This window comes from Thunnus maccoyii, chromosome 22 (assembly GCF_910596095.1).
Source record: "Thunnus maccoyii chromosome 22, fThuMac1.1, whole genome shotgun sequence".
Taxonomy (NCBI): domain Eukaryota; kingdom Metazoa; phylum Chordata; class Actinopteri; order Scombriformes; family Scombridae; genus Thunnus; species Thunnus maccoyii.
The window spans coordinates 205,026-215,729 of NC_056554.1; the positions used below are offsets into that span (position 1 = coordinate 205,026).

Genomic DNA, 10,704 nt, shown 5'->3' on the forward strand with positions numbered 1-10,704 from the left:
ATAATACAGACATGGTCAAAAAAAAATTAATTTTCTCTGTATTAAGTTGAAACTGACGTATGGTATCAATCATTCCTTATTTCACACTGAATATAACTGAAACTTTGCTTTTGATTTACAGCTGAACATATTATTTAAAAGGGGCCATATTATGAAAAACTCACTTCCAACTGCAAGTTTCAGCTCTTTCCACAGATGTTCAATGGGATTCAGGACCCATAGCAGCCCACTTTAGAATGGTCCGATGTTTTCTTTTTATCCACTCTGGGTGCTTTTTGATTTATGTTTGGGGTCATTAGCCTGCTGGAAGACCCATGACCTGCTACTATGACACAGCTTTCTGGCACTAGGCTGTATGTTTCACTCCAAAATGCCTTGATAGTCTTCTGATTTCATTGTGCCCTGCACAGATTCAATGCAACCAGTACCTGATGCAGCAAAACAACCCCAAAACATCACTGAGCCTCCTCCATGTTTCACAGTAGGCATGGTGTTCTTTTCTTTGAAGGCTTCATTTTTTCTTTTGTAAGTATAGGGTTAGTGTGATTTACCAAAAAGCTCAAATTTTGTTTCATCTGCCCAAAGCACATTCTCCCAGAAGGATTGTGGCTTGTCAACATGCACTTTGGCAAAGTCCAGTCTGGCTTTATTGTGTCTCCCTCTTAGAAGTGGGGTCTTCCTGGGTCTTCTACTATGGAGCCCATTTTCATTCAGACAGTGACAGATGGTGTGACTTGAAACTATTGTACCTTAACTTGAAGATCAGCTTGCATCTGTATTGAAGTTTTCCTTGGTTCTTTCTTGACCATTCAGGCAATCCTTCTGTTCAATCTCGGGCCGAATTTCCTCTTGCGATCATGTCCAGAGATGTTGGCTACAGTTCCATGGGACTTAAACTTCTTAATTATATTGGCAACAGTGGTCACAGGAACATCAAGCTCTTTTGAGATGGTCTTGTACGTTGACCATGATGGCTATTACCTTTTTTCTAATGTTTTCAAACCACTCGCAAGTTTTCCTCCTGCTTTCCATGTTCAATGTGATGCACACAGTGGCACAAAACAGCAGAGTGGGTGATTTTCTCCCTCTAAACTGGCTGCATGAGTGATTAAAAGATTGAAAACACCTGTGATACTAATTAAAACAATAGTCTGCTTAAAGTATCACTACAAGTAATTTCTTACAACTTCTAAAGGGTACCAATAATTTTGTCCAGGCTATTTTAGAATGTCTTTGTAGAATAAGCATGAATTCAGTTTTTGTTACAACTTTTTTGTTTTGTTCCACCGCAAACCAAACATAGACATGCATTGACAATAATATATCTTTTAATTTCAACACTGTTCAGGGTGAATGGTGCATTATTTTAAGTCTGTACATCCAAGATTTGGTAATTCAAGTCATACATATATGCAATAAACAACACACTTTTAAACAACTTTGGAACTTCAGAAACAACTATTTTTCAAAAATCGATAAGAAATTCATATTTTTTTTCATTTCATAAACACTGTAACACTTGAATCAACAACATCATTACTACATGATAACATGCCCATAACTATTACTGTCAAAAAATAAATAAATAAGCTGTTCTTGACTTCTAAGTGAGCATTATTTAACACCAATAAGCAGAAGCAGCAGAAGAAAAAGGATCAAGTCCTCTAGTCTCTACTTGCAAGCAAGTATTGCTGTATGTAGAAATTTCACAGGTGTTGACTCACTTCCTCCCATTTCATAGACCACTTTTTGGGTCCCATGCAGGAGCACACTGCTTTGGGGTAGTTAATGTCAAAGATATAAAATGCCTTGAAGCACACATCAACTGCCCCAAGCAGTGTGCTTTGCTCCAAAGCCTGCCCCCCCAGAATGACAAATGCCTGAGAGGAGCACTGGTAGTCATCATCCAGTGTCAGGATGTAGGAGTATGGCCTCAACACCTAAGTCTATTGGAGGTATTCCAGGTAATCAACCTAAGAAAGAAAGAAAGAAAGCATGAAAGAAAGACAGAAAAAGAGAAATAAAACAAAGTAAAGATTATGTTGAATAGCAATGGGGTGTAACAATATCAATACTGAATAAAGAGAATTAAATATGATCAGCGATAAAACAATTTACTCCACAGCTGACAACAATGTGTGATAATGCTAACATGAAAAAAAACAAACAAAAAAAAAAACAAGCTAAACTGACAAACAGTGAAGGGTAGCTACTCCAACTGCTCTACGCATGATTGTTGACCTCTCAAAATAAACTCTTTCCCCCCCCACACCTGCTTGATGACAACACTGTGGGAAGACAATTTTATAGGCATCAATATGATGTGGATTGGCATACCTGTGATTTGGTTATATAGTAGCCAAATATAATAAAAACCTACGCTAATACTGATATTTGCAAAGTGTGCTGTACAACAAAAAACTATTTTATCCAGCATCATTTCTTCTACAGGAAATGGGAGTTTCCCTTCCTGTCTTGCCAGGTGCAGGATCTTCTCTGCATATATAGGCAGCCATGTTTCAAAAAGTTTTGGTGCTGTCTTTCCATGCAAACCAAGAAAGTCCTGCACAATCTAAAGAATTGAAAACATTTTTCAAAAGGAATTCAATGTGGCAGCTGCCATACTAATATAAGATGGTTATAAATAATGCATCACTGTTATATGTAAAATTATTTTGCACTAGACACATACCATGCCTGGAGATGTTAGATATGGGAACTCTTGGAGGATCCCACATATAATTATTTCCCCTTATCAACTGTGCCCTGTACAGGGCTGCATCTATGCCTCCACCTGGCTGAGGGGCTGAGAATTGTGTCTCAACCATTCTTTTAGCTGTTTGACTCCCTCTTCAGATATGGTAGATTCTGTAAAAACACATGTAAGAATATTGTCAATAACTGTATGAGTCTTTTGCTTTACCAAAGTATTTTTCACTTCAACTATTAACTGGTATGTATGACCTTTCAGGCTTGCTATCTTTTTGCCTTTGCAGCCTGCTCACAGATCTCAGCCTCTTTCTAATGTTCCTAAGCCTTTCTTTGAGGAATCCAGTGGCTGGATGGTGGTTCCGGCCTTGTATATACCGCATTTCCTGGCAAGAAATTAAAATCTTTTGTGATAGAGATGGGGTGGATTCTGATTGTTTTTGTCTTTCCTATTTTCTACTTTACACAAAATGTGTGAGAAGCCCCCTTACCTTAAAAGGCACTATAAAGGACACTATTAATTACATTTATCAAACACATTCACATCATATTCAGAAAATGCAAATTTTTCTAGTTAGCATCCATTCCTCTATGGAGTTTTTTTTTAAAAACTACTCACACTACCACTGCCTGATGTGTCTTTCAAGCAGGGAAATGCCTGAACTAAAGATGAAGCCAAGGCATTTTTGTCTCAAAGGTAGGTCTGTAAACAAAAAACATATTTACACAATTGATTAGTCATGTTTCAATCCTAAACCAAAATTTTTACACCACTATTTAGGTGCTTACAGGATTTTCACTTTTCCATATGTTTAAGTTGGTGGCCTGTCTTTAAGTTAAGTTTCCTGTCTCTGGTTAAGTTAATTTGTGATTCACTCTGGATGCACTGTGACTTGGAATTAAAGAGCACCACATGTATTTCATCCACTCCCTGTGTGTGCATCTGTCTACAAAATCAAGGCTTTCAAGAATCACCCTGCCCTCCGGTGAGGCTGTGAGAATCTGGTGGATATCCTGAGAAAAACAACAAGAAGAGACAGCATAGCTGATAAGGTTTTGTTACTGTTTAGTGTTGAAAAACAGTGAACCCCAAGTCTTAAAAAGTGGAACTTACCTATACTGGAACTACATGTAGTACCAATGGTATCATCTGATCCACTGGTGCTGCTTGTTCCTCCATGGGGGGTGGAAGTGTGGCAGTTTGTGGGACATCAGGGCTTACTACATACTACCTATGTGGGGAAGTAGGTGGCACAGCATTTCGAATCTATGCAGAAAAGCCAAGTTAATATATATTGAGCTGCTTTCTCTATATCAGGGCTGTTAACTAATTTTTTCACCATCCTCCCAGAACTGTCCCAAAATACAATCTAAGCCATCCTGAATTTAAAATCTTTATTTTTCCACATTATCTTTAATAAAAATATTTGAAGTGACCTTTAACATAAATACAAATTCATACAAATGATTAGATGATAAATCAACCTTTTGTGTGTTTTCAAAAAGTGATTTTTGTTTTTACAAAAGAAAAGACTTGAAGGATGAAGACTAACTCGTTAACTTTAGCACACTTAGCAGCACAAGCTTTAGCTTCATTTTTGCATAACGGTAGGAAGTGGTTTTCACTCGTATGTGACTTAGGTGCAAAAGTATATACAAACCCTTTCTTTTACTTTGCTTTTCCCATACAAGAGGAGGAAGCCCTGCTTCTTGAGTAGCAGAGCCCAGAAGAGACCACAAAGTTGAGAAAGCAGAGCTTTGTAGATGCGTGAATTTGGAGGGGCGGTCTCATCTGCAATGTGTCAACTGTCACTAGAGCTGACCCAACTGCTAAACCGACAGCTGGGTTACACAAAAACTGCCCAACTCCCTGGAAGTAATCCAGAAAAATGGCCCAATAGGCTCAGCCCCGCATTTGGGTAGATAAAATAACCCAGCATTTTTTTGTGTGTATAAGTGATTTTGTTTACTATTCTTATGGCTTTCTGTTAGTTTGTTCAAATCAAACCAACTCTTTTGCATTTCCAGTTCTTTTTCCACTGTGTCCAAAAGTTGTTCCAAATTATTACCACAACAAAATGAATTTGTATCATCTGCAAATAATATAGTTTTTAAACCTCACATATATTGTCATGCTAATTGGTGAAATCAGCTCCAATACGTTTTGATGCATTGTCTGAATGTGAGCACACAGAATGCTCCTCTGTACTGCTGTATTCATACTGTTGCTTCTGTCAGCAGTGACATCATCAATAAAGGCCAGTGTGTCAGTTCCACTGGCAGCCATACATGCCCAAGCCATAACAGAACCACCATGTCTGACCGATGAGGTGTTATGCTTTGGCTCCTGAGCTGTTCCTTTTTTTCTCCACACTTTCCTCTTTCCATCATTTTTATAGAGATTGATTTTTGCTTCATCAGTCCATAGAACTTTGTTCCACAACAAAGTTTCTATGTTTCTATGATTGTTGTTCTTCTGTCCCCCCTCCCCCTTTCCCTCTCTCTTTCTCTCTCTCTCAACCCAACCGGTAAAAGCAGATGGCCGTCCACCAAGAGCCGGGGTCTGCTTGAGGTTTCTACCCGTTAAAGGGGAGTTTTTCCTTACCGCTGTTGCCAAGTGCTTGCTCATGGGGGAATTGTTGGGTCTCTGTAAATTAAAGAGTACGGTCTTGACCTGCCCTATGTGAAAAGTGCCTTGAGATGACTTCTGTTGTGATATGGCGCTATATAAATAAAAATTGATTGATTGATTGATTGATATGTTTTGTGAACTGCAGTCTGCCTTCCTGTTTTTGAAGATTGCCAGGGGTTTGAATCTTGAATCCTCTGAAGTTCTGGTCATCAAGTCTTCTATTGATCTTTGACAAGGAAACATGTCCCCCTACATCCTAGAGAGCATTCTTTACTTGCTGTGCAGACATGAAAAAGGGCTTTTCTCTTCACCATGCAAATTATTTCTGCTCATCCATAAGACTTGTGCTCCTCAGTCCACCAGCTCATTTGACATTTTCTAGTTTTCCTGTGTTCACCTACTGAAATACAGAGCCTGAAGAACAAATCGTGTAACTGGGCAAATACTTACTGTCTGGACTATATTTGCAGAGTTTGACACTGGAGGAGGTTTTTCACACTCATCTGCTTTAAGAGGAAAGTTTTACCTTGACTCACTGAAAATCTGATTTTAAGGCTTATATGATTTATGACTTTTAACAATTTTAATGCAAACATTCAAGTAACCATGGAGATTTTCAAGTTTCGATATGAGTAACATAGCAGCAAATGTTACTCATATCGAAACACTAAGAGGACTGGAATCTTCTTCTGGTTTCATCAGTAACGGTTAAAAAACATCTGTAAAAATACTGGACCTGGTTACATTTTTTGTAGTAATTCTTTACACACACTCCAGAGGAGTGTATGGATTGTGCAGTTCACAAAAACAAACATATCAGAGTCATAGTTGTAAAATTCCATCAGTAGGTTGAAACCTACTGACAGGAAGATAATTTCAAAATCACTTCTTCAGCTTCAGGCAGATACAGGAATCACACCACATGGGTTGACCAATAACTGATCTGTTTTTAATACCTAAAGTAGATTGAGCTGCTCATCTGAGGTGCACAAAGGCAACTCAAACAGCCTCACCATTCTGAATCTGCACAAAGGGGCCCTCTCTGTGGGACCCTCAAAAATCTTGGGGCCCTAGGCTTGAGCCTCAAAATGTAAAAAAAGAAATCCATATATCAGCCCAATGTGTTCAATTAAAAAATAAATAAATAAATAAATAAATAAATAATTCGATTTGTGTCAAAGCTTCTGGGTGGGACCAATTATCAATATGATTGATTTCTTTGCAATGTTACTAATTAAAATTACGTTTTAATGATTACGCAGTTAGTTTTGGCACTGAATGAAATATTGAAAAATAAATTAGGCTACAGCAAAGTTTATTTTCTATTTACTATTCAATGAAATCAACTAGTTAACTTCACCTGTAAAGCCCTCTTATATCTGGTCAACCCATCCTACCCTGTTTGTCTCAGATTTCTCGACCCACCCTCCCTTTCCTTCATCCATTCATCTTCTTACCTCATCCCTACCCACATCCCTTCATACTGTCTTCCCTCCTCCCCTCATCCCTTCCTATTAAATCTGGTGCATACCTCTTCCACGTCTCATTCTAGGTAACGTCTGGGAGCCTGTAATCAGCTCGGGAGGAAACATGTGTAACAGGGTTGGAAATAACCCCTATTATGAATTTCCACAAAATAGTTTTGCCTGTTTTGTATGTACATCATAGACTGTATATAAAGATGTACATAGTTTAAAGCCACCTGGTGGATTGGTGGCAACTACATAGATAGTGTTCCACTCTGCGAACCGTACATGCCTCAGTGTAGCAGTGGTGTACTCCCTCTTGTGTTGTGTTAAGGATGACACCATGCCCATATATGTAAGTAATTTGGTGTTTTATACATCCTGATCTGAGAGTATGTTTATTAGGCGTCATTACCAAACAAGTTACCATTTGAGTATTTTAATTCATTAATGGGAAATTTCACTTTATTTACATATATTCAGTGTACATTGTATGCTAGCTAACCAGTTAGCTTAGCAAGTCTAAAACTTAGCTAACATTTTCTGCAAAGAGTGAAAATTGTCATTACCATCACGTGTCATTACCATCACACAAGTGACTGTGATGGTAATGGCAATCAGTGATGGCAATGACAATTTATCTGTTTATTACCTTATAACTAGAATATATTAGCTTAATTTACTATTTACTACTTTACTATGATACATAATTGAACAGTGACCAACCATAATTTACATTTTTGTTTGAAGATGTCAACATGGCCCCAGCTAAACCAGCTCAACGGTCAAAAAAATACAGAGACAAAATCAAGGACGATCCTGAGAAATATCAGCAATATCTTGAAAGAGAAAAAGAGAGATACAAAAAAAGAAAAGAGACAGGAAAATTGAAAGCCTGTCACAATTATCAAAGCGGGAACAAAGATGCAGGAGACGTCAGTGGAAAGTTAACCAAAGAAACAAAAGGGCCAGTGATAAGAACAGAGAGAAGATACAAAGTTATATAACTGAAACCCCCCCCCCCCCCCCCCATATTGCCTATAGGTCAGGAAGACCATGAGAATGAAGTGCCCATTCTTGAAGCTTCACCTGATGTTTCTGACAGTTCTCATCATAAAACCCCAAGTCATATGAGAGGATGGAAAAAAGTGAGAGCAAATAGGGCAAAAGCTTACCGTGACCTTGCTGAGTACCATCTGCAGCCTGAACATGCTCTGAGAAAGGTTGAGAAGTATAAAAAGAGATATCAAAGGCTCTCCGAGAAGCTGAAAATTTCAGAATCCCCCAAAATGAAATTAAAGCAACAGATGCAGCTAAAACCGAAGGCCCTTCGAAGAACACTACTGTTTCAGAATGTAGTGCTTTCTCAGCTGAGAAAAAAATATAAGGATTCTGGCACAAAAGAAAAACAAGTAGTGTCAAAGATTCTGGCTTTGAAGATTCTAAAGAAGTACCACTTGGTGAAAGAAGTGCAAAACCAACTTGGTTTCTCAGCCAAGATGATGCGGAAAAACAGCGAATGGCCTGTTGGTCTTCACTTTCATAGGAAACCCTACAAAAACATAATCAGTGTGGATACCACTGAGAGAATTAAGATATTCTTGGAACGAGACGATAACAGCAGAGCAACAACAGGGAAAAGGGAGACACTCACCCGACAGAAGGTGAAAAAGCAGAAACGTTTTCTAAATGACACACTTCACAACCTTTATCTGAAGTTCAAAATGGAAAGTCCGCTGTTGAAGCTGTCATATACAGAGTTTTGCAAAAACCGACCTTTTTGGGTTGTGACACCTACTTCACGCGACAGAGATACCTGCTTATGCAAAATACATGCCAATGTACAGTTTATGGCTGACAAGCTAGCGTATCATAGAGTGATACAAAGCAAAAACCCTGACAGGATGATGGAGACCTTATGCTGTGAAAAGCCAACAAAAGAATGTGCATACAGAGAGTGTAACCTCTGCAAAGCAAAAGAGCTGCAAACTGGTGAATTTGATCCTGGCTTACAGACCTATTGGTTTAACTGGAAAAATAAAGTTGACGAATGTGAGAAGACAAACAAAGATGGAACAAAACACAAGTTCAATGTACACTTAACAAAGGAACGGATATATGGTACCCTTCAATCTCTTTTGGAAGACTACACAACTGCTTTAAAAGAGAGGTTTGCAAGACATGTCTTCAACATCCGCCATCAGTACTCCACGCTGAGTCGTCTGAGTGAGATTATTCTTCAAGTGGATTTTGCTGAGAATTATCTTTGCAAATACGCATCTGAGATTCAAGCCGTACATTTTGGCGACTCACACAAGCAAGCATCCCTTCACACTGGAGTTGCCTACACAGGAAAAGGGATATCGTCATTGTGTTCGGTTTCCTCATCAATGAGACATGATCCTTCAGCTATATGGGCACATCTCTCTCCTGTGCTCTCCCACTTGAAGGAACAGAACCCCTCTGCAACAACCCTGCATGTCATAAGTGACGGCCCTACAACCCAGTACCGATCCAAGAAGAATTTTTATTTACTCTCCACAATGCCCTTTAGGTTTGGGTTCAACAGGGTGACCTGGAACTTTTTGGAGGCCGGGCATGGCAAAGGGCCTGCGGATGGAGTTGGGGCAGCAATAAAACGAAATGCTGATGCTATTGTTGCCCGTGGAATAGATATACCAAGTGGTGAGATCCTCTTCGATGTCCTGTCGAAGGAGCAATCAAAGATCAAGCTCTTCCATGTCACTGAAGAAGACATTTCAACAAAGGATGCCTTGCTACCAAATCAACTGGAAACAGTTCATGGAACAATGAAAATACATCAGGTGGAGTATTTTATATATTATATTATAATATTTATTTATTAAATTAGTCTATATGTACTCTGTGAATGTAGCATATTCAGTAACACCCAATTGTTTTAATTTTTGTACAGATTTTCACCAACAATCCAGGTCACATCAAGTGGCGAGTACTCAGCTGTTTCTGTTCAGCTCCAGAGGAGTGCAAGTGCTATGGCCCGCAGACAGTGGCCATTCAGCGAGATGAGCCAACTACAAGCCAGGAAGGATCACCCCTGGATCTACAGCCACCTGAGATGGACATACAGCCATCAACACTTGTCCCCATTTCAGAGATCACAGATCAACTGATAGGACAATGGTGTGCCATTCAATATGACCAAGATGTGTATCCAGGCATCATTCAGGATGTAGATGCAGCAGGTTGTACCCTTGTGAAAACAATGAGCATCATTGGCAAGAACCATTTCTTTTGGCCTATGAAAGATGATGTCCTGTGGTATCAGCCACATGATCTGCTTGGTCTTGTCCCAGAGCCCCAGCCTGTCACAGAAAGGCACATGAGGCTACCAGAGAATGTGTGGGAGATGTTGTGCTCCCTCAGAGAATGAAACAAACTTGTGTCTAAGGTTTATATTGGTAGCACACTCTAAACTGTCAAAATAGCTTTTTACAAAGTGATATTTGAGTGCTGTTAATTAAAAAAAGTGCTAAAAAATAAAGCCAGACACTTTGCACATGATGAGTTTTTATATTGTTATGTGCATTTTCTTTTTGCTAGTGTGTAAAATCAATTGGTTACTTATGTGGTTGTTGCAGTCACAGAATGTGATATATGTTTTTTACTGACTTAAATACTATTTTTCTTACTCCACTGTATTTCGTACTAGTATTTGTCTTTCAATGACATTGTTCTGATGATTTGTATAAGCTGGTTGATAATAACCGGCAGGTCCCTGACTGTTGTTTAATATGGGTCACGCCACTGTTGCTGTGCATGAATTAAAATGCTACACACTTATTTGAGAGTGCTGAAAACTTTATTTTCCATTTTATCATTTTTGGATTGGCACCCATCATATGGGACATTTGAGTT

At 38.9% G+C, this 10,704-nt stretch overlaps 1 long non-coding RNA gene across 1 annotated transcript; it reads right to left on the minus strand.

The window, feature by feature from the left end:
- Positions 1-1,733: 1,733 nt before the first annotated feature.
- LOC121889384 lies at positions 1,734-4,063 on the minus strand. Its single transcript, XR_006093509.1, has 5 exons — positions 3,824-4,063; positions 3,685-3,723; positions 3,329-3,412; positions 2,693-2,868; positions 1,734-1,973 (listed from the first exon to the last, which is right to left on the minus strand). It is a non-coding gene; the product is annotated as an uncharacterized LOC121889384 (long non-coding RNA).
- Positions 4,064-10,704: the final 6,641 nt, after the last annotated feature.